The 25119-nt window shown below is 46.4% G+C and overlaps 1 protein-coding gene across 2 annotated transcripts in view; it reads right to left on the bottom strand.

Annotated features, from left to right (window-relative positions):
* The window catches only part of LOC135042301 (ADP-ribosylation factor-like protein 8A), a 344687-nt gene that overhangs the window by 196395 nt on the left and 123173 nt on the right, over nucleotides 1-25119 (bottom strand). The window lies entirely within an intron of this gene.

Genomic DNA, 25119 nt, shown 5'->3' with positions numbered 1-25119 from the left:
AGAGGTAAGAGGACCCTGCTCGCAAACTTACATTCAACTCCTTCGTCTGATCTTTTTACAATCTTTCAGCAAATGATTTTTTTAGATAAAAAGAGATCAAAGGGGCCGATTCAGTAAGGATTGTAAAAAGTACAAATGTTAGGGTCTCCTGCTCTGTGCTGCCACGTCGTCATGGCAACCGGGAGACAAGTGCTAGCGGAGTAACCTGAGCGTAGCTGATACTCCGGTTCGGGTCTTTTGCTGTGCAGTGGTTACAGGCTCTGTGCACGGCAGGGGATCCGATGCTGGTTTTTGTGCTCACAGTCTGTGAGGTCTGAGTGGGGCGTGGACAGCACCTGCTATATAAACGCTCTTTCTTCTCGCAGTTCCCCGATAAACCCGGTGGTAGGGGTTCTTTGACCCCTCGTCAGAGGGGGGGTACTGTTAGGGTCTCCTGCTCTGTGCTGCCACGTCGTCATGGCAACCGGGAGACAAGTGCTAGCGGAGTAACCTGAGCGTAGCTGATACTCTGGTTCGGGTCTTTTGCTGTGCAGTGGTTACAGGCTCTGTGCACGGCAGGGGATCTGGTGCTGGTTTTTGTGCTCACAGTCTGTGAGGTCTGAGTGGGGCGTGGACAGCACCTGCTATATAAACCCTCTTCTCAGGTTAGGCAGATGCTGCTGAATCTTTGTTGGTTAGTCAGTTCCTGAAAGCTAGCTAGTACTGTGTAAACTTTGTATTTGTTTGTTGCTTACTGCAAATAGGCCTTGGGATTTGGTATTACACTCTGCCAATCCAGACCTAGCAGTAAGACTAGAGTCAGTCGTTTAACCTGCTGGGGTTCTTTTGCTACTCTGTGAACCTAGCAAGTTTGCGGCTGTATTCTCAGACTTGCCTGCCAAAATCCTTTCTCACTGTGCAAGGTGCTCAAGTGTCAGTTTAGTGGCAGTAAGCTGAACCAGTGCACTGCAAGTGAGGACTAGGATTGTGGAGACTCTCCTTGTGTCTATTATTCCATCTCTGACCAAGGAGTTTACTGCCACACCCGTTGGTAACCCTTTAGGGTTTTGCTGTTGCCCTTAGCAACAGCATTTCGGGTTCTCTACGTATTAAATCACTACATCTCGCTTCTTTCCATCTGAGCATTCCTAATACTAGGGAGACACCCAGTTTCTTAGCCTTTGGGCTTCTCTGTTCACTTTTGTGTTTATTTTGTTACCCTATCACCTTCTGTGTATGTAATGTCATATTCCCCAGTCTGTCTGTGAGTTCATTTGTTTTGCATCCCTCACCGTTCAGACACCAGTACATTCCTGCTGGCACTGGTGTGCATAACATATTCAGCAGCCCAACACTCCTGTTGAAATTTTGTGGGAATATGGAGCATACCCCTCAAAATACTTTGCAACAGGTGGTCGATCAGGTGCAGGTCCTGACTCGACAATTTAATGATTTGTCCATTAAAATGCACACCTCACAGTACCTTCAGGGGTTAAGGAGCCGAAAGTAAATCTCCCGGATCGTTTTTCTGGAGATCGCTCGCAGTTCTTTTGTTTCAAGGAGAGCTGCAAGCTATATTTCCAGCTTAGGCCTCAGTCTTCTGGGTCGGAGATTCAGCGGGTGGGCATAGTGATTTCCTTGCTACAAGGAGACCCACAGGTCTGGGCATATGGGTTGCAGCCTGACTATCCGTCGCTTAAAAGTGTTGATGCTTTTTTTACGGCACTGGGCATGTTGTATGATGACCAGACGGCCTCAGCCGAGGCTCAGATTTCGATCCTTAAGCAAGGGCGAAGGCCAGTTGAGGTTTATTGTACGGAGTTTCGGAGGTTGGCCAATGATACCCAGTGGAATGACCCAGCCCTGAGACACCAGTACCGAAGAGGTCTTTCTAACCAGTTAAAAGACCAACTGGTACAATATCCCTTGCCTGATAGCTTGGATCAGCTCATGCAGTTATCCATTCGGGTGGATAGATGGCTGAGAGAGCGCAGGCTTGAAAGGGAGACCGATGTTTCCTTCTTTCCCAAGGGAACCTCAGACTCTGAGGAATTTTCCGAGGAGCCTATGTAGATTGGGGCTACCCGCCTCTCCTCGCGTGAGAAGACGCGGAGGAGACAGCAGGGGTTATGTTTGTACTGTGGGAATAAAGGTCATGTGGTAGTATCATGCCCAGAAAAGCCAGAAAACTTCAGGGCCTGAGGGTGATGGGAAATATCCTGTCAGGCCAGAAGTCAGAATTTCCCAAGAAGACTTTTATCATTCCGGTGACCTTGAAGATCCTCGGTCAAACTGTCAAGACTGAGGCCTTTGTGGACAGTGGGGCCGACAGGGTTTTTATGGACCGCCAATTCGCCCTGAAACACTCTGTTCCCTTAGTACCCTTGGCATCGGAAATTGAGATTTGTGGGTTAAACGGGGAACCATTATCCCAGGGTAAAATTACCTCTTGCACTAGCCAGATTTCTTTGTTTATTGGAGCCACACACTCTGAAAAATTGTCCTTTTATGTGACTGTCTGTACTTTTGCCCCATTGGTGTTGGGGTTACCCTGGTTAAGGGCCCACAATCCTCAATTTGACTGGGTCTCTGGGGAGATTCTTAGTTGGGGTACTGATTGTTTCAGGAGTTGCTTGAGCCTTCCAGTCAGGCTTTCGCAGCTAAGTTTGCCAGGATTGCCAGGATGTTATGCAGATTTTGCGGACGTGTTCTCCAAAAGAGTTGCAGAGGTACTACCTCCCCATCGCCCCTATGACTGTGCCATTGATTTGTTGCCGAATGCTAAGCTTCCCAAGAGCAGGTTGTACTCCCTGTCACGTCCTGAGACTCAGGCTATGGCAGAGTACATTCAGGAGAACTTGGCTAAGGGATTTATCAGACCTTCACAGTCTCCAGTTGGGTCGAGGTTCTTCTTCGTGGGTAAAAAGGACGGTTCGTTGCGACCCTGCATCGACTGCAGGGAATTGAACCGTATCACGATTAAAAACTCATACCCACTGCCTCTCATTTCGGTCTTGTTTGACCAGCTTCGTACTGCCACCATTTTTTCTAAGATTGACCTACGCGGTGCGTACAATCTAATCCAAATAAGAGAGGGGGATGAATGGAAGACTGCCTTTAATACCCACTCAGGGCATTATGAATATTTGGTGATGCCTTTTGGGCTCTGTAATGCCCCGGCAGTCTTCCAGGACTTCATGAACGATGTGCTCAGGGAATATTTGGATAGATTCTTAGTTGTATACTTAGATGACATCCTAATCTTCTCCCATTCCCTGGAGGAACATCGGAAGCATGTACCCTTAGTCCTCCAGAAACTCAGAGACCACCGGCTTGGGGCGAAGCTGGAGAAGTGCGAATTTGAAGTTCAGCAAATCGCATTTCTAGGATATATTATCTCCCCAGAAGGTTTCCAAATGGAGGGTTCCAAGGTACAGGCAGTCCTGGATTGGGTGCAGCCCACTAGTTTGAAGGCGCTTCAGCGTTTTCTGGGCTTTGCAAATTTTTATAGACGATTTATCGCTGGATTTTCGTCTATAGTGGCGCCCTTGGTGGCACTCACTAAGAAAGGGGCGGATGTTGCTCACTGGTCTTGTGAGGCCAAAGCGGCTTTTGCCAGTCTCAAAAAGGCATTTGTCTCGGCCAAGGTGCTGCGACACCTAGATCCAGAGCGTCCTTTTGTGGTGGAGGTGGATGCCTCTGAGATGGGTATTGGGGCAGTGCTCTCTCAGGTGGGGGTGTCTGATAATCGCCTTCATCCCTGTGCTTACTTTTCCCGTAAATTTTCGCCTGCCGAGATGAATTATGACGTGGGTAACCGGGAATTGTTGGCTATTAAGGATGCACTCGAGGAGTGGAGACACTGGCTTGAGGGGGCTAAGTTTGTGGTCTCAATTCTCACCGACCATAAGAATTTGGCATATTTAGAGTCAGCGAAGCGCCTCAATGCCAGGCAGGCACGATGGGCTTTGTTTTTTGCTCGCTTTAATTTTTTGATAACATATCGCCCTGGGTCAAAAAACATCAAGGCTGATGCGCTCTCGCAGAGTTTTGCTCCAATCCAGGAGACCACCGAGGAGCCATTGCCCATTGTGTCCCCATCATGCATTAAAGTGGGCATTACCCAGGACCTCTTGTCATTAGTCCTTAGAGCACAGGAGCAGGCTCCTCCAGACCTTCCGGTAGGTCTTTTGTTTGTGCCTCCTAGGTTAAGACAGCGAGTGTTCCTGGAATTCCATGCCAAGAAGTCGGTAGGTCACCCGGGTATTGCCAGAACTCGGGAGTTGCTATCTAGGGTGGTGTGGTGGCCCTCGGTGGCTAGGGATGTGGATCAGTGGGTTCGGGCATGTGACATCTGTGCCCGAAATAAGACTCCTAGAGGGGTTCCTGTTGGCCCATTACATCCACTCTCTATTCCATCTAAGCCATGGACCCACATTTCAATGGATTTTGTGGTGGACTTGCCCAAATCCTCAGGGATGACAGCCATCTGGGTTGTCGTTGACAGGTTTTCGAAGATGGTGCACTTCGTTCCATTGGTTGGGCTGCCATCGGCCAGACGCCTGTCTGAATTATTTATGCTGCATGTTGTGCGCCTCCACGGGTTGCCACTTGATGTGGTCTCTGACCGCGGATCCCAGTTTGTGGCCAAATTCTGGAGGGCATTTTGTTCCGATCTCCAGATTTCTGTCAGCTTGTCGTCAGGCTACCATCCGCAGTCTAATGGGCAGACTGAAAGGGTGAACCAGTCCTTGGAGCAGTTCCTCAGGTGTTATGTCTCCAAGTGTCAGACTGACTGGGTGGCTCATCTGTCCATGGCGGAGTTTGCCTATAACAACGCGGCTCACTCTGCTACAGGGATCTCTCCCTTCCTTTGTGTGTATGGGCATCATCCTAAGGCCAATTCTTTTGACCCCCTGGACTCCACGCCTGGTGGTTCCTCTGTGGTTTCGGTCCTTAGAGGTATTTGGAGGAAAGTGAAGAAAGCCCTTGTGTCTGTGTCATTAGTGACCAAAAGGGTTTTTGATAAGCGGAAAAGACCCTGCAGCTTCAAATTAGGAGACTTCATCTGGTTGTCTACCAAGAATTTGAAGTTGAGACAGCCATCTCATAAGTTAGGCCCCCGGTTCATCGGTCCTTATAAGCTCACTAGGGTTATCAATCCGGTGGCATTTCAGTTAGATCTACCCCGTTCTTTGGGTATCAATAAAACATTTCATTGTTCCCTTTTAAAACGGGCGATTAGTAATCCTTCTTCCAGTGGAAGACCTTCCCCTCTTCTGATACGTGGCCAGAGGGAGTTTGTTGTTGAAAGGATTCTTGACTCCAAGATGGTTCGGGGTCGGCTGTCATTTTTGGTGCACTGGAAGGGGTATGGCCCGGAGGAGCGGTCGTGGGTGCGCAGTTGTGATCTTCATGCCCCCAGACTGTTACGCTCTTTCTTCTCGCAGTTCCCCGATAAACCCGGTGGTAGGGGTTCTTTGACCCCTCGTCAGAGGGGGGGTACTGTTAGGGTCTCCTGCTCTGTGCTGCCACGTCGTCATGGCAACCGGGAGACAAGTGCTAGCGGAGTAACCTGAGCGTAGCTGATACTCTGGTTCGGGTCTTTTGCTGTGCAGTGGTTACAGGCTCTGTGCACGGCAGGGGATCTGGTGCTGGTTTTTGTGCTCACAGTCTGTGAGGTCTGAGTGGGGCGTGGACAGCACCTGCTATATAAACCCTCTTCTCAGGTTAGGCAGATGCTGCTGAATCTTTGTTGGTTAGTCAGTTCCTGAAAGCTAGCTAGTACTGTGTAAACTTTGTATTTGTTTGTTGCTTACTGCAAATAGGCCTTGGGATTTGGTATTACACTCTGCCAATCCAGACCTAGCAGTAAGACTAGAGTCAGTCGTTTAACCTGCTGGGGTTCTTTTGCTACTCTGTGAACCTAGCAAGTTTGCGGCTGTATTCTCAGACTTGCCTGCCAAAATCCTTTCTCACTGTGCAAGGTGCTCAGGTGTCAGTTTAGTGGCAGTAAGCTGAACCAGTGCACTGCAAGTGAGGACTAGGATTGTGGAGACTCTCCTTGTGTCTATTATTCCATCTCTGACCAAGGAGTTTACTGCCACACCCGTTGGTAACCCTTTAGGGTTTTGCTGTTGCCCTTAGCAACAGCATTTCGGGTTCTCTACGTATTAAATCACTACATCTCGCTTCTTTCCATCTGAGCATTCCTAATACTAGGGAGACACCCAGTTTCTTAGCCTTTGGGCTTCTCTGTTCACTTTTGTGTTTATTTTGTTACCCTATCACCTTCTGTGTATGTAATGTCATATTCCCCAGTCTGTCTGTGAGTTCATTTGTTTTGCATCCCTCACCGTTCAGACACCAGTACATTCCTGCTGGCACTGGTGTGCATAACAACAAATTAGCAAAAAGTGCGACCAATCACAAAATTGAGAAAGCACGCCCAAACGGAAAATCTGCAACACTAATTTAATGTTACAAAAAAAGGTGGACTTGCCAAATTTGCAAATTTTGCGATGAGATTTTAAATACGGCATTTTTTGCTAAAAAACTTACACTTAGTCGCATTTTTTGCGTAAAGGTTTCTGATGTCACAATTTAACATCAGCCACACATAACATTGAGCCAACCATGCCTACTGACAGGATGCATCGAACAACAAGACGAGCTACTTCCGCTGGTGAATCCACAAACGCAGGCGGAAAAAGGAAACAAAAAACGAGTTTTATGGTAAGAACTTACCTTTGTTAAAACTCTTTCTGCGAGGTAAACTGGGCTCCACAAGGATAGACATAGGGGTGTAGAGTAGGATCTTGATCCGAGGCACCAACAGGCTGAAAAGCTTTGACTGTTCCCAGAATGCATAGCGCTGCCTCCTCTACAACCCCGCCTCCCCGCACAGGAGCTCAGTTTTTAGTTAACCAGCCCAATGCAGTAGCAGGAAAAGAGACGACAACGGTTAGTAGCCACATACACCACACTCTCACGACAGGAGAAGTGTCAGCGGCTAATGCCATACCAACCCAAAGAAGCTAAGTGCATCAGGGTGGGCGCCTTGTGGAGCCCAGTGTGCCTCGCAGAAAGAGTTTTAACAAAGGTAAGTTCTTACCATAAAACTCGTTTTCTGCTGCGGGGTACACTGGGCTCCACAAGCAAAGACATAGGGGATGTCCTAAAGCAGTTCCATATGGGAGGGGACGCACTGTAGCGGGCACAAGAACCCTGCGTCCAAAGGAAGCATCCTGGGAAGCAGCAGTATCGAAGGTATAGAACCTTATGAACGTGTTCACAGAGGACCACGTAGCCGCCTTGCACAACTGTTCAAGGGTCGCACCACGGCGGGCCGCCCAAGAAGGTCCAACAGACCGAGTAGAATGGGCCGTAATGTGAGCAGGAGCCGAGAGACCAGCCCTCACATAAGCATGTGCAATCACCATTCTAATCCATCTGGCCAAAGTTTGCTTATGAACAGGCCAACCCCGTTTGTGAAATCCAAACAGCACAAAGAGAGAATCAGATTTCCTAATAGAAGCAGTTCTCTTCACATATATACGGAGAGCCCGTACCACATCCAAAGACTGCTCTTTGGTAGACAGATCAGGAGAAACAAGTGCCGGAACCACAATCTCCTGGTTAAGGTGGAACGAAGAAACCACCTTAGGTAAATATCCGGGACGAGTCCTAAGAACCGCCCAGTCACGGTGAAATATCAGATATGGGGAACTACAGGACAAGACACCCAAATCCGACACTCTTCTAGCTGAAGCAATAGCCAGCAGAAACACCACCTTAAGGGAAAGCCACTTAAGATCAGCTGAACCAAGAGGTTCAAACGGAGACTCTTGTAACGCCTCCAAAACCACCGACAAGTCCCAAGGAGCCACAGAAGGGACATAGGGAGGTTGGATACGCAACACACCCTGAGTAAAGGTATGCACATCAGGTAAGGTCGCAATTTTTCTCTGAAACCACACCAACAATGCAGATATTTAAACCTTGAGGGAGGCCAGACGCAGGCCTAAATCCAGGCTCTGCTGAAGAAAAGCCAACAACTTGGCTATACTAAACTTGGAAGCGTCATAATCGTTAGATACGCACCAAACAAAGTAAGAAAGAATGCCAGACCCTATAGTAAATCCGAGCCGGTGTCAGAAAACCCTTTAGCCCTTAAGACAGAAGCTTCAAGAGCCACGCCGTCAAAGACAGCCGGGCTAGGTCCTGGTAGACACAGGGGCCCTGAACGAGGAGGTCTGGGCGTTGTGGAAGTAGAATTGGACGCTCTGACGATAGGCCTTGCAGGTCTGAGAACCAGTGCCGTCTAGGCGACGCTGGAGCTATGAGGAGCAGAATTCCTTTTTCCTGCTTGAACTTCCGAATTACCCTGGGCAGTAGTGACACCGGAGGGAACACGTACGGCAGCCGAAACCTCCACGGCACTGCCAGTGCATCCACGAATGCTGCTTGAGGATCCCTTGTCCTTGCTCCGAAGACCGGAACCTTGTGATTGTGTCAAGACGCCATCAGATCTACGTCTGGAAGGCCCCACTTTTCCACTAGGAGTTGAAACACTTCTGGATGGAGGCCCCACTCGCCGGCATGTACGTCCTGATGACTGAGAAAGTCCGCTTCCCAATTCAGGACTCCCGGAATGAATATTGCCGATATGGCCGGTAGATGGCGTTCCGCCCAATGTAGAATCCGTGAGACTTCCTTCATTGCCAAACGGCTTCGAGTGCCGCCTTGATGATTTATGTAAGCCACTGTGGTGGCGTTGTCCGACTGTACTTGAACAGGACGGTTCTGAATTAAATGCTGGGCCAGGTTCAACACATTGAAGACCGCCCACAATTCCAGAATGTTGATCGAGAGGAGGGATTCCTCCTTGGTCCACCAACCCTGAAGGGAGTGTTGCTCCAGCACCGCGCCCCAACCTCTTAGACTGGCATCTGTCGTCAACAGGACCCAATCGGATATCTAGAAGGGACGGCCCCTGCACAATTGTCGATCCTGAAACCACCAGAGCAGCGACAGACGGACCTCCAGAGTCAATGAGATCATGTGAGACCTGATCCAGTGAGGCAGGCCGTCCCACTTGGCTAGAATCAGCTTCTGGAGGGGGCGAGAATGGAATTGAGCATACTCCACCATGTCGAATGCTGACACCATGAGGCCCAGCACCAGCATCGCCGAATGTATCGACACTTGCGGACGAGAAAGGAAGCAACGAATCCTGTCCTGAAGCTTCAGGACTTTCTCCTGAGACAAGAACAACCTCTGGTTGTGAGTGTCCAAAAGCGCTCCCAGGTGCACCATGCTCTGAGCAGGGACCAGGGAGGATTTCTTCCAGTTGATGAGCCACCCGTGGGCTTGTAGAAACTGGACAGTCAAATCCAGATGACGTAGGAGAAGTTCTGGGGAATTTGCCAGGATTAACAAGTCGGCCAGATACGGCAGTATCTTGACCCCTTGACGGCGGAGTACCACCGTCAACAACGCCATAACTCTGGTGAAGGCTCGCAGACCCGTAGTTAAACCAAAAGGTAACGCCCGAAACTGGTAATGGAGGTTGCCAATCGCAAACCTCAGGTATTGCTGATGTGACGCTGCTATAGGAATATGCAGGTAAGCATCCTGTATGTACAGAGAGACCATGTAGTCCCCAGGTTCCCAGGCCAGAACTATAGAGCGAAGGGTTTCCATACGGAACTTGGAAACCTTCACAAACTTGTTCAATGCCTTGAGGTTGAGAATGGGCCGGGAAGACCCATTCGGTTTCGGGACTAGAAACAGCGGAGAATAGTACCCCCGGCTCCTCTGCGCAAGAGGCACCTGTACTACGACTCCTGTATCCAGGAGGGTCTGTACCACCGAATATATTTGCCTTTGTCTGATCCAACGGGACGTCTGTCTGGCAAAATCGATGAGGGGGTCGGTTTTGAAGGCTATGGCGTAACCTCGAGTGACGACTTCCCGTACCCAGGCATCTGAAGTGGTCTTCAACCATTCCTGGGTATACCCTAGAAGCCGGCCCCCCACCCTGGGATCCCCCAGGGGGAGGCCCGCCCTGTCATGCGGCAGGCGTATCAGTCTTCGAAGCTGGCTGACGGGCCGCCCAGGCTCTTTTGGGCTTCGGCTTACCAGAATTGGAAGTGCAGGCCTGCTTGTTGTATGCCTGACCTTTTGCTTTACCTGAAGGACGAAAGGGGCAAAAGGAAGTACCTTTAGCCTTCGACACAGAAGGAGCGGTACTTGGCAGACAGGCAGTTTTGGCAGTAGCCAAGTCAGCCACTATCTTATTTAAGGCCTCCACAAACAGAATATCTCCCTTGAAACCTCCAGGGTTTTTCTAGAGTCCAGATCCACAAACCAGGATTTCAGCCACAATATCCAGTGAGCCAGGACTGATGTAGTAGAGGCCTTGGCTGCTAGGATACCGGCATCAGAAGCCGCCTCTTTAATATAGCGAGAAGCTGTGACAATATATGACAAGCATTGTCTAGCATGGTCAGAAGAGATTTCAGCTTCTAACTCCAAGGCCCATGCTTCAATAGCCTCTGCAGCCCATGTTGCTGCAATAGTGGGCCTTTGTGCGGCACCCGTGAGGGTGTAAATCGCTTTCAGACAACCCTCTACACGCTTATCCATAGGCTCTTTTTGAGACGTGATGGTAGTGACAGGTAGAGCTGAGGAAACCACCATCCTAGCCACATGTGAGTCTACTGGAGGAGGCGTTTCCCAATTTTTAGACAGCTCTGGCGTGAGGGGATAGTGAGCCAGCATCTTCTTTTGAGGCACAAACTTCGTACCCGGGTTTTCCCAGGGTTCCTGACGTATATCCACTAGGTGGTCAGAGTGAGGTAAAACTTGTTTAACCACCTTCTGACGCTTGAACCTATCTGGTTTCTTAGGAGGGACGGATGGCTCGGGATCATCCGTAATCTGTAAAATCAACTTAGTAGCCTCCAAAAGATCAGGAACATCCACATGTGAACTACCCTCCCCATCAGCAGTATCTGTGTCAGAATCTGTGGGGTCAGTGTAAGTGCCATCTTCATCAGACGAGGTGTCAGTGACAGCAGTGGATTGTGAGGAGATAAGAGCTCGCTTAGAGGACCCCTTGGGCTTGGGCAAGCGAGGGTCAGACTTTTTAGCAGTCAGGGACTGGTTTAACTTCTTCAATTGAGCAGATAAATTGTCCGCCCATGGCGGGTTAGCTGCAGGGACCACATATGGTTGCACCGGCATAGGGGGTCCCATAGGGGGTGTTAGTTTATTAACTAGCGTATGCAGAAGCGTGGAAAAAGCAGCCCACGGTGGGTCATTATGTACCTCCGTTGCCACAGTCCCACTGGGGGGCAAGGAGCCCCCAGAACCAGAGCCCACAGCTGCTATATTCTCCTCATATGGATCTGTGGCTTCAGCAACACCTGCAGTGTGTTCCGCCCCAGAACCATTACCCTCAGAAGCAGACATGATATAACTTGCAGTATCAGGTAACACAGTACAATTGGCAGCAGCACAATACCTCTTGCCCAAACCCCTGCGTAGTGTAGTCAGCACAAGCAGAGATATAGGAGAAATATGGTGACTAAAATCACAGAGAAAAATACGTATCAGAGTTTAGATATGGTGACTAAAATCACAGAGAAAAATATGTATCAGAGTATATCTTGTGAAAATCCTATATAAATTTAAAACCTGAAGCACCAAGCCCCCTCAGGTTATAGAATATAGGGATAGCAAGTTGAGTGAGAGACATGAAATGGAAACCACTCAGCAAGCTATTGCACACACATATAGTCACAGTTGTACAATGCAGAGGTTATTACTAACAATAATACTGCACTGGACCAGCTTATATAGCTATGTAGTCAATAGATATAACACTGCACAGTAAGAACTGGATGTATATCACAGGGTAATTGTACTAGAAAACCCTGACTAAATGCACTCTTTCTTAACTATCACTGTCTAATAGGCAGGTAGAATACTTAAGTGTCATGTAAAGTCACAGCGCTGACAACCAGGCGGCTTTACACAGGAGGATTTGCCCAAGCAGTCCCAGGAACAGTGTAGCCGAGAGAAATGGCGCCCAAACACTGACAGGGAGTGAGGGAGAGACAGATATGCAGCTCCAGGGCGGGAACATTTGTGGGAAATGGCGCCCTGGGGCTGGGGGAGGGGCTCCAGTTCTAAGCCTTATCCCCCTGCTGGCAAAACCACCGGGTACTGTAGGCTACTAGTGGTTTTAAGAGAAAACCTGACCTGCACCCATGCCCTGGTGATCTAGTGGGATCGCCTGTAATGCCACAGTGTCCACCGCCAGCGCACGAGGCCCACCTCCCACTGACCGCGCCAGATCGCGATAAAGTACGGGTCCCGCAAGTGGGACCCACTCACCACTTCCCGAAGCGCGGCCATGGAAGAAAACCGGAGCCTCCTGCTGTAGTTACCTGGCAACCAGGGCTCGGGAGTGTACAGCGCCGCTGGGGAGAGATGGAGCTGCAGCAGTGAATGTCTTCTGACATGTACACCCTGCTGCAGCCCTTGAAGTCTTCACTTTTCTTCTCAATAAGCTCTTCTTAGGGCTGCCCAGAGCAGCCCCTCTGTTACGTGCCTGCTATCTGCGGCACCAACTACAAAACTGAGCTCCTGTGCGGGGAGGCGGGGTTATAGAGGAGGCGGCGCTATGCATTCTGGGAACAGTCAAAGCTTTTCAGCCTGTTGGTGCCTAAGATCAAGATCCTACTCTACACCCCTATGTCTATCCTTGTGGAGCCCAGTGTACCCCGCAGCAGAAAAATAGTTTTTTTTTTAATGTTGAAAGTTTTCATACATGACATATTAATGTTTCTTTGTTATTATTAACATTCCTTATGTTATTGTTTAATGTTAAAATATATATTTTTTAAATAGTGGTGCATAATTAAAATGTCCACAAAATCACAATAATTGTGGTGATGTTATTAAACATATGTTACTTTGTCAAGGGGAAAAAAAATCCTTACACATGTATGTGGGTATGATTTTTGACGATAATAATTGTTGCTTTAAATCAGAAAAAAACTCAGCTTTTAAACAAAAAGCTATTAACCAAACAAACAAAAACTTGCTTGTAATTATTATTGTACATGTTTGTAGGAAAACAAGTGTGTTCTTGACAAACCTGCATTGTTATTAACTTAAAGAATTATTAGGTTACTAACATATATTTTAGAGTAATACATGTGTTAAATAGTTTAAACCTCCCTTATATGTTGTTAAGTTTCAATGCAGCTGAATAAACTGAATTATGGTCAGCAGTGTGAGCTGCTTCAGCTCGGTGTAATGAAGCAATGATTGCATACATCCAACATTCTACAACTGAGGTCAGCTTGTGCAGATTTTAAGGTAGACCTGTAGTCACCCAGAAACTGCACACCATAAGTGTGCGTTCAGTTGCAAAAATTGCGTATGCACCGCCTACCGATCATCAGCATACGCCCACAACACACCCCACAACACGCCCCTGCATGTAGTTTTTGCGATTCCAGCCCTTTAGTACGCCCCCTACACGCCTACTTTTCATAGTGCATACACAGTTTTTGCTTCGTCTCAGAAGTTGCATTTTTTTTCTCAGTTTTTGTGGCATATGGTGCAGATTTAGCGATTTTCCGCATTTTCTTAGATTTTTGCTGCTTTGCGATCCTTGCTGAATTAGGCCCTAAATCTGCTAAACTTCATTTAATGAACATGTCCAGAAAAGAAACCACTTATTTAAGATGATTCAATATGCCCACACTTAGATACATTTGTTTTCAAGTACTGGACGATCAAAATGTTGAAACTTGGCAGAACATATCACCAAAATAAAATCATTTGTGTGCCTGTGTGGGCACACTTAGTTGTGCAGGCAGCAAATATAGAAAGAAAATACTATGGCAACTGTTTAAAGTCAAATTTGCTTAAGTCAATACTGCGTAACCAAGGGGGAGTCTGTACATCTCAACAGTTGCCCCACACCTCCTGCAATAACCATCAGAGTCAAATCCATTTATAATAGAAGCAGTATTATATCCACAAAGAACCATACAGGTATTACAATTACATGACTTACAAAACAATGAATATTCACATAAATCTACACAGATTATTATTATTAACAGTTTGTTATATAAAACGCAGCATATTCCATTGCACTTTACAATTGGAAACAACAGTGGTAGAACAAAACTGGGAAATAACAGAAAGTCATAGAGGTAGGAAGGCCCTACTCACAAGCTTACAATCTATAGGGAAATAGGCATTATGCACATTTTTGGGGGGTGTTTTGTCACTTTTCTGCACCAAACAAGGACCTTTAGGTTACCACTGTGGGGCAAGGTGCTTCACTCAGATACCGCTGAGTTCGTGACAGGTTACTATTCCCAATCATAAACCATGTGGATGGTAAAGTATGAAAAAGTTGAAAAAATTTAAATAAAACAACTCGTGTCTACCTTTTGACCCTGTTGATCTTTTGAACTGTATATCTTTTTTCACGTCGACCTTTTGATTCTGTCAACTTGTTGACCCTGTCAACCTTAAAGCATGTCTACCATTAGTGGTCGACCTATTGACTGTAGACCTTTCTAGTGTTGATCTACTGTATAGACAGGATACCAGAATTTTCTCTGCCTTCAGCATTTCCCCCCTTTTCTCCGTAGTACATGGAGTTGTTGATCTCTCTCTACTTTATCTCTCTCCAAGCTTTGATACATATGCCCCTTTATTACTTAATTGGACAGTTCCTAAGCCTCCATTCTTGACAGCAGTTACACACTGCTCCAACTTTTATCTTTTGATTGGTGGGCCACACTACCTAATATTGCAACAGGAGTAGTGATATTTTATGAGAAAACTCATTCTACTACTCGAACCCATATACCTAAATCATTTGAGACTACTGACTAATACCTTTATTGTAACCTCAGCCACGGCCGCAACTAGGGGGGGCTAAGGGGTCACATGCCCCAGGCACCGTATTTGAGAGGTCACTGAAAACTCTGTCGGCTCCTTCGGCCAGCTGCTCCTCCACCCCCGCCTGTCGCGATCATCTTCTGCCACTGCGCACTTTCTTCAACATGCACCTTCTGCCGACCCATTATGTTATGGGTCCCGCTGCTGCTGCAAGGCACTGCCCGAGCCTCCCTCTGCTCAACTGCATGGCAGCGCCTCCTGCTAACCCGCCATTCTGTCTGCTAGCGCCTCCCAGACCCATACAGCAGGCAGCAATCCGGAGGGAAGAAGGGGAAAACACAGCCAGTGACAAGTTCATCTCATCCTCCTGGCCTGGGCTGAGGCATGTGGGCAATTTTGAGGTTCAATATAGAAAAATGCAAGGTTATGCATTTCGGGACTAAACACAAACTTGCATCCTACATATTAAAAGGGGAAAGGCTAGGGGTAACAGTTTTGGAAAAGGATTTGGGGGTACTCATTGATAATAAACTAAATAACTGTATACAATGTCAAAGCGCAGTAAGGAAGGCAAGTAAGGTGTTAGCATGCATAAAACGGGGAATTGAGACAAGGGACGAGGATGTAATTCTGCCGCTGTACAAATCATTGGTACGTCCGCACCTAGAATATTGTGTTAAGTTTTTGGCACCACGGTATAAGAAAGATATCGGTGAAAGGGTTCAAAGGCGTGCTACTACACTGAAAGGGATAGAGGGACTGGATTACAAGGAAAGGCTTACTAGTTTGAACATGTATACACTGGAAAAGAGGCGTCTAAGAGGAGACATTATTAATGTCTTCAAATATGTAAAGGGACACTACAAAGAGTTATCAGAGGAATTATTTATTAAAAGAACTCTGTTTAGGACACGTGGGCACTCGCTGAGGCTGGAGGAGAGAAAATTCCGCATGCAACGGAGGAAAGGGTTCTTCACTGTTAGGGCAATAAGCAAGGGCGTAGCTACCACAGGTGCAGGCAGTGCAGCTGCTATGGGGCCCAGAGCTGAGAGGGGCCCACCTTCCCTGTCAAAGTTACATGTGTTATATAAATTTTTCGCCATTGAGTGGTACGTAGGTGTCCTTTCAAACTTTTTCCTTCGGGCCTGCAATCTATCTAGGTATGCCCCTGGACCTGCACATTGTAGTGTGGTATAAAATGAACTGGAGGGCATTTTAATGTTATATAATATAATAAAAGAAAAATAACCCAGCGCAAGCTGATAATATTAAAATATCTGCAGCCTCTAAAGTGGGTATGCTCTTCCCACGATGTAGCAAAAGGACTAGAAAATTTCTTTCCACAAGTGGAAAGGAGGTAGAGGCGCTGATATGAAAATATTATTGATACACACGTAATATAACAATGTATATAATTAATAATTTTATTTTGAGCAATAAAAATGATTGTTTATATTATACCGGCCGGTAAATATGATCAAATACATTACATGATTTGTGCAATCCTTAAAAATAAACAATTTAAAACAAATTCATTCCTATATCTAAAGAGCTACAATACAGAGTGTCCTTTAGAATAGACAGATATCCAGGTACTAGGGATCTGTTGCACCGATGTGTATGCCCAGCTCGATAGTGATAATCCCTCTTCCCGTCCGCTGGTAGCAGTTCCTTTAAATGCGGACCTATCTGGAAATGAGGTATATTTGACACTGAGCTGTTTTTTGTGCAATACTCAAACTGAATGTTAGTTTGCCCAGTATGGTTCACTATAAGGCAGTCTCTTAATTGCTAAGGCACAAGAGGGGCACAGTTTTCCTTTTGTGCAGATGATGATTTAATTGGTAATAGGAGAGCTAGACGGCAGTATTTCCATTTATGCGAGGTGTATAATGAAGTGCTCACCTCGTCCTCTCCGCCGGACCACACACCGCTTCCAAGCCACGGTGCCGGCGCTGCCTCCAGCGCTCGTCTCTCCTGCAGCCGCTTCTCAGTCTGCTCCCTCTGTGCTGAAGTGTCAGACTCCACACTGCACGGCACTTGCTGTTCCTAGTGCCGCTCACTTCCGGACCAGGCTACCGGCGCTGCTTATAATATAAACCGGGGCACCGTAAAGAGGCACAATATGAACGGGGAGCACTATATATCATAATGTGAATTGGGGGTACTGTGCGTCATTATGTGGACTGGCAGCTCTGAAATGTGACACAGGGTGAACTTAAGCACTAATACGATTCATAAAAGAAATTAGGGCACTACTATGGGGCATAACATTAAATAAGGCTCTACTATGGTTCAGAAAATGAACTAGGGCAATATTATAGGGCATAAAATTAACAACTGCTGCAGAGAGGAGTCTCTCTAGAGGCATTGGGATGGGGGCCCCTTCAAAATGTTGCCCCTGGCAATAAGGATTTGGAATTCCTTGCCAGGGAAAGTGGTAATGGTGGACACTGTAAATGCATTTAAAAGGGGATTGGATGAATTTCTGATTGAAAAGGATATCCAAGGTTACAACATTTAAAATACTGAAGTTGTCAATCCGGGTGTAACATGATTTGCAGTTGTTAAGTAGTCATGAAACATTAAAATCAACTCAACTTAATACAGGGTGAACGCATGGGCATTTTGCCTCTTTTCAACCTCAAATACTATGCTACTATGTGAGGGGGGTGGCCAGGCATGAAGAGCAGTTTTTTCTTATATACGTAAATACAGTATAATTATATATGTACATATACACACACACTATAGATATATATATATAGATATATATATACTGTGCTTATACTGTGTGTCTCTCTCTTTTTATATACTGTGTGTGTTTTATATATATATATATATATATATATATATATAAAGAGAGTGAGAGAGAGAGAGAGAGAGATAGCAGAGGTGCGGCACTCACAGCGTCTTAAGCAGAGCAATACTGATGGCACAGTCATCAAGTTGGTAATCAACGTTTCAATCTATATTTTAGATTTTCGTCAGGATCAAGACTGTGCCATCATTATTATCATTATTGCTCTGCTTAAGAAGCCGTGAGTGCCACCACTCTGCTATGCACTGTTTATCTTATTGTGGGGGCAACAGACGCAGTTTATGTAACATGTGGAGTGCCGGACCATTTGCTGACTATATATATATATATATGTGTGTGTTAATGGGGGGTACTACTGTGTGATGAAAATAAGGTGGCACTACTGTGTGGCATAGTTTTTATTTTTTTATTATTTTATTTTTTTGTGGGAGGAAGGGGGGGACGACCCTCTAAATTACTGCCTTGCCCCGGGTACCGAAAATCCTAGTTTCGGCCCTCAGCTGAACATCCTTTTAGGATTCCCTAAAATCTAACTCTAGATTTGTCATGTTGCCAGGTGACAAATTCTTGATTTTATTATATTAGAATTATTTGCCTGTCTTTATTACTTATTAGGTAATGCTTATACCAGCTGCACCGGGGGAGGGTAGGAGGTAATTGATAGGTTTGTTATTCAGTTTTCTGTTCCAATTATTCAGATTGTATACTATGATATTTGTAAAAATTAGATGCAGACCATTTCCTGGTTCATACTTTATCTCTGAAAAATTTGGCTTGCATACTCATTGAAGAATGTGTGTTTATTACATTCTGTTTTCTCATTTTCTTGGTGCTATATCTTCTCTGTGAAATACTGTATGCTGGATTGTATGACTATTTTCTCTTTTGTTATACATGATATTATGTTGTATATCATATGTTCTTATCATTGACCTAACCATATGTTTGTATGTCTTTCATCATTTTGTCTCAATAAAAAATTGATTTTGGGGAAAATATATGAAGAGAAACCTTGGGGGGACAAGGAAAGAGCAAATAGAGCATTGAGGAAAACAGATGTGGGGGTATGATCATTCCAAATAAACTCTTCCAATTTTCAGTTACTATTTATCCATGATTTCACAATTTAATTTTCCTATTTAAAAAACTCCAAATGCATTATTATTCAATAGAAGGTCCTGACACTTTTGCCTATAATTAATGATTTTCCCTATGTTTCATCTAATATGAAGCTGCAAATCAGAATCTGCTTTAACTCCCACTGAGATTTCTGTTAACTTAATACAGATTTGTAATTGAATAGTAAATCTCAGACGATGGTTTTGAACATACTAAAAGCAATTTTCACTCTGGGCCAAGTGACTTGACCCCTAAGTGGGTTTTCAATATTAAAATTGTATTTGGCACTATTTGTACACGTTTCATAACCGCAGCTACTGAACAGAAGATGCATTCTTCTTAAAGGCACTCAGGAGTTGCAGCCTACATCAAGTTTTTATAATCACTCAAATTTGATCTGTCATCCAAAACCATATATTTTAACGTTGCAGGATTCATTGGTTAAACATTCTGATGGGTGGTACAAATTCACAAAATAAATGCGTAGAACTTCCACCTGCTAAAACACAGAAACAAATATTTTCCATTGCTCCATTATGCAAAATTGCAATTACTACAAATATAAGATCCAACTTCAGATCCTTAAGCTGGATACAAACCTTCCAACGCAGCTATGCGACGTAACGATACATTGCATCCGGACCAGTTATGCGACGTAATGATACAGTAACGATACATTGCATCCGCTGTATGAGACCGTGATGTATTGTCACACGTGGATGTAACTACATCATGTCAGTCATGAAATCGTCATCACATCCAATTGGACAATTCAATGTAGTTTATCATACACTAGAAAACAATATATTGGATGATAGATTGTATAGTGTGTATCAACTTAACTTTAAATTTGGTACGGATGATTTTAAAGCATCAAGGAATAAACACAAACATTTTGAAAATGTTTACTCACGTTTTACGGGTAATCGTTTTTTTAAATATGCAACCTTAAATGTTAAGTTAAATCAAACCTACTGATGATGAATATGAAATTAAAGCCTGTTACAATACATTCTGAACAAAAAGTATCATTAATGAAATATCTCAAGATCAGAAAATTAGGGTTTTGCATATGCAAATACTAGAATAGATAGGAAGGAAAGCTAGAGAATATAAAAGAAAGAAGTGAGCAAAAGATGTTACAAAAAAAAAAAAAAAAACTATTAAGAAACCAGATAGTAGGAAACAGCTATGGAAGAAGACAGAAAGCTGTGGGGAGAAGAAAAGATTTTGACGACATCCTCATACTGTACATCTAGCCTCAATACACCCAGGGCCGGCTCCAGGCCTACTAGCACCCTGAGCGAGAAAATGTAAAAGCGCCCCCCCCCCCCCCCCCATGCGCGCGCCGAAGGCGCGCGCTCCCGGAAAAGTGGGTGTGGCCTCTGGAAAAGTGGGCGTGGCCTCATAACTTCATATCATCAAACTATAAACATATTTTCACACAATTAGCAGCCTTACACATAGCCACAGTAGTGTTCCTTACACACAATGTCTCCAGTATAGTGCCAGATACACGACATGCCCCGCAGCAGTGCCAGCTACACATGACATGCCCCGCAGCAGTGCCAGCTACACATGACATGCCCCGCAGCAGTGCCAGCTACACATGATAGTGTTCACTTTTTAGGGCATGGTGCTGATCACAGGGAGGGCACATTTTTAAGTTAGGAGGGCAAAATGATGTACATACTGCTTGTTGTTCCCATACCTATATGTCAAAGAATGGACAGTGCGCGCCGAAGGCGCGCTGCAAAAATTAAGGGGAGTTACTTCGTGGGGAAGGTACGTGGCCACATAATAGTGGCAATTTGCATTACACCACACAGTAGTGCAGCTAATACACACTGCACCAGGTAGAACCTCCTATACACTTTGCGCCAGGCACAGCACTGAGACACATTGCCTAGCCACAGACGCCTCGCGGGAACACTACATGACACGCCCTCCAGCAGTGCCAGCTACACGCGACAAGCCCCCCAGCAGTGCCAGCTACACGCGACAAGCCCCCCAGCAGTGCCAGCTACACGCGACATGCCCCCCAGCAGTGCCAGCTACACGCGACAAGCCCCCCAGCAGTGCCAGCTACACGCGACAAGCCCCCCAGCAGTGCCAGCTACACGCGACAAGCCCCCCAGCAGTGCCAGCTACACGCGACAAGCCCCCCAGCAGTGCCAGCTACACGCGACAAGCCCCCCAGCAGTGCCAGCTACACGCGACATGCCCCCCAGCAGTGCCAGCTACACGCGACATGCCCCCCAGCAGTGCCAGCTACACGCGACATGCCCCCCAGCAGTGCCAGCTACACGCGACATGCCCCCCAGCAGTGCCAGCTACACGCGACATGCTCCCCAGCAGTGCCAGCTACACGCAACATGCCCCCCCCAGCAGTGCCAGCTACATAAATGGCCACAGAGTGCCAGATACATAAGTGCCCACACAGTGCCAGATATAAAAATGCCCACACAGTGCCAGATATGTCCCCACAGTGCCATATATAAAATTGCCCCCACAGTGCCAGATATGCCCCCACAGGGCCAGATACATAAATGCCCCCAGTGCCAGATACATAAATGCCCACACATTGCCAGATGCATAAATGCCCCCAGTGCCAGATGCATTATTGCCCCCCAGTGTCAGATACATTAATGCCCCCAGTGCCAGATATGCCCCCACAGTGCCAGATATGCCCCCACAGTGCCAGATATGCCCCCACAGTGCCAGATATGCCCCAGTGCCAGATATGCCCCAGTGCCAGATATGCCCCCACAGTGCCAGATAAATAAATGCCCCCCACAGTGCCAGATAAATAAGTGCCCCCACAGTGCAGATATACCCCCACAGTGCCAGATACATAAATACCCCCACAGTGCCAGATACATACATGCCCCCACAGTGCCAGATACATACATGCCCCCACAGTGCCAGATACATACATGCCCCCACAGTGCAGATACATACATGCCCCCACAGTGCAGATACATAAATGCCCCCACAGTGCAGATATGCCCCCACAGTGCCAGAAATGCCCCCACAGTGCCAGATACATTAATTCCCCCTCACAGTGCACAGATAAATGCCCCCCCCCCGCAGTGCCAGATAAATGAATGCCCCCCACAGTGCCAGATAAATGCCCCCACAGTGCCAGATACATAAATGCCCCCACAGTGCAAGATTCATAAATGCCCCCACAGTGCAGATATGACCCCACAGCGACAGATATGCCCCCACACTGTGCCAGTGCCCCCACAGTGCAGATATGCCCCCACACAGTGCCAGTGCCCCCACAGTGCAGATATGCCCCCACACAGTGCCAATGCCCCCACATAGTGCCAATGCCCCCACAGTGCAAGATTCATAAATGCCCCCACAGTGCAGATATGACCCCACAGCGACAGATATGCCCCCACACTGTGCCAGTGCCCCCACAGTGCAGATATGCCCCCACACAGTGCCAGTGCCCCCACAGTGCAGATATGCCCCCACACAGTGCCAATGCCCCCACATAGTGCCAGTGCCCCCACAGTGCCAGTGCCCCCACACAGTGCCAGTGCCCCCACACACAGTGCCAGTGCCCGGCCCCGACGATCCCAACATACCTGCGGCGACGCTGGGAGGGGACGTGCTGCTGTTGAGCCTGAGGGCCACCGACTGTTCCCGGCCGCTTGGTGCGCGCTGCGCGGCGTCTGACGTCAGACGCCGGCGCCGCGCAGCGCAGCGCACAGTTTTGAAAGGCCTGGGACGGCGGGGAGAGCTGCCTGCAGTGTACAGGGCCGGCTCCAGGTAAGACTATGGCGGCGCCAGCGCGCGGCGCCCATTAAGGGTGGCGCCCCGCGCGGCCGCTCTAGTCGAACGTGCCTAGAGCCGGCCCTGAATACACCACTACCATTCACTACCAACTTATTTATCTCCTGAGGACCCATCTATAACCAGCCTGGGGGTAAATTTACTAAGATGGGAGTTCTATTTAAGATGGGATGTTGTCCATAGCAACCAATCAGATTCTACTTCTCATTTATCTAGCACCTTCTAGATCAGAGGTTCTCAAACTCGGTCCTCGGGGGCACACACAGTGCATGTTTTGCAGATCTCCTCACAGAATCGCAAGTGAAATGATTAGCTCCACCTGTGGACCTTTTAAAATGTGTCAGTGAGTAATTAATACACCTGTGCACCTGCTGGGTTACCTGCAAAACATGCACTGTGTGGGGTCCTGAGGACCGAGTTTGAGAACCTCTGTTCTAGATGATAGTACCTGGAATCTGATTGGTTGCTATGGGCAACATCCCATCTTAAATAGAACTCCCAACTTAGTAAATTTACCCCCTAGTATTAATACCGCAGCCTCTCTATTATACTAAGTACAACAGCCTATGGGAACTTTTGTCAGACTTTATCATATGGACTGTGAAAAGTCTATTATTGTTTGTTTATTTATTTAAACATTTATTTATCCTTGAATTATTTATGGATATATTTTATGTATTTATGCATGTTTTACTAATAAGATTTTGTTGCATGCATATTCGGATACTGCTTTTCTGAACACAATATATTTACTACCATTTACAATAAAATATTTATGTATTAGACGAGTACCGTTATCAAGCTTATTTAATATACGAAATTGATTTGCCACCTCAAGACACACTGTAGATGTATTAAGCCTGCAGAAGTGATATAGTGGAAGGTGATAATGCACCAGCCAGTCAGCTCCTAACTGTCATATTTCAAACCCAGCCTATAACATGACAGGAGCTGATTGGCTGGTGCGTTATCACCTTCCACTTTATCACTTCTCCAGGCTTAATACATCTGCCCCACATTATATATTTAGATACAGAGAGATGCCTAACATGGGTAACACACTAGCCTGAGTAAGCCACCAAGTACTGTGCAACTCTATCGTTGGATGTCTTTTTTGCAAAAAATGAGTCTTACTTGCAATGCGATGCGACTAGTACGCATCAGGCGACCATGCTGATTCATTTGATTTGTGACACTTTTATACCTCTGTGTGACTGTATAGTGGCGGCTGCATCATAGCACTTCGTATACCGACTCAAAGACTTAGGGGTCTATTTAGTATGCTTTGGATGGAGATAAAGTACCGGCCAATCAGTGTCTAACTGCCATGTCACAGGCTGTGTTCGAAAAATGTCAGTTAGAAGCTCATTGGCTGGTGCTTCATATCCATCCACGGCTCAGTAAATAGACCCCTTAGTCGCACATATATACAAGTGTAACATATCAAATTAATCAGCAGTCGCCTGGTGCATCCTAGCCACATCGCAGTGCGACTAAGACACATTTTTGACAAAAAAGACAAGAGCAGAGTCTCACGGGACCTGGTGTGCCATGAGGAACTGTTTGGTGCAACTGCAGCAATGATCTATGAAGACACATCTGTAGAAGTTGAATATTGAAATAAAACAGAAAAAAAAGATAACACAGGGGTTATCCAATTAGCCACAATAACATGGTTTCGCAATATTTTATGGCATTTGCAATAACTTGGTATACAATTAGCTGTGAAAAGTTATCGGGGATAAGTCTCCATAGGGTTTATCGCAAATTTCTCTTCACCATCTCTGAGCAGGGGATAAGTAGTGCAAAATCTCTATTTTAAGTTAAAAATTTCAGGATTTGGTTAAGAACCTCTGGGACGCCCCCTGAATGACCAATTAGGTATTTAAACGTTTTTAATTATTTTTAATTGGCTAATAAATGACATGTAATTTTTGGGTTAAAAAAATGCAAAGTGATGGAAAACAGGCGCCTCCAGTGTCCCCTAGTGGATGAAGGAGAAAACAGGATTTTGGTACTGACCAAAAAATCCCTTTCTCTGATTCCACAGGGTACACTGGAGGCTCTTTACAGTGGGGTAGAGATGGATGGTAACCGGGAGCTGGCACTATAAAATTTAGAAAAAGTGTGACTAGCTCCTCCTCCTTCCCCTCCAAGCCAGTCTTAAGAAAACTGTGCCCGAGGAGAGCTGGAAGAATCTACTTGAAAGGAGGAGGTGAAACAAGTACACATAATGAAAAAAACAACCATGGCACGAATGAACAGCACAGGGTGGGCGTCCGGTGGGCGTCCAGTGTCCCCTGTGGAATCGGAGAAAGGAATTTATCAGTAAGTACCAAAATCCTGTTTTCTCCTTCATCTAGTATGGGACACTGGAGGCTCTTTACAGTGGGGACGTCCCAGAGCTCCCAATATGGGTGGTAGAGCACTGAGAACCCTGCAAGACAGCA

Source organism: Pseudophryne corroboree, chromosome 2 (assembly GCF_028390025.1).
Source record: "Pseudophryne corroboree isolate aPseCor3 chromosome 2, aPseCor3.hap2, whole genome shotgun sequence".
NCBI classification, from domain to species: domain Eukaryota; kingdom Metazoa; phylum Chordata; class Amphibia; order Anura; family Myobatrachidae; genus Pseudophryne; species Pseudophryne corroboree.
Note: the sequence above shows the minus strand (reverse complement) of the source record. Positions and strands in the feature narration are given on the sequence as shown.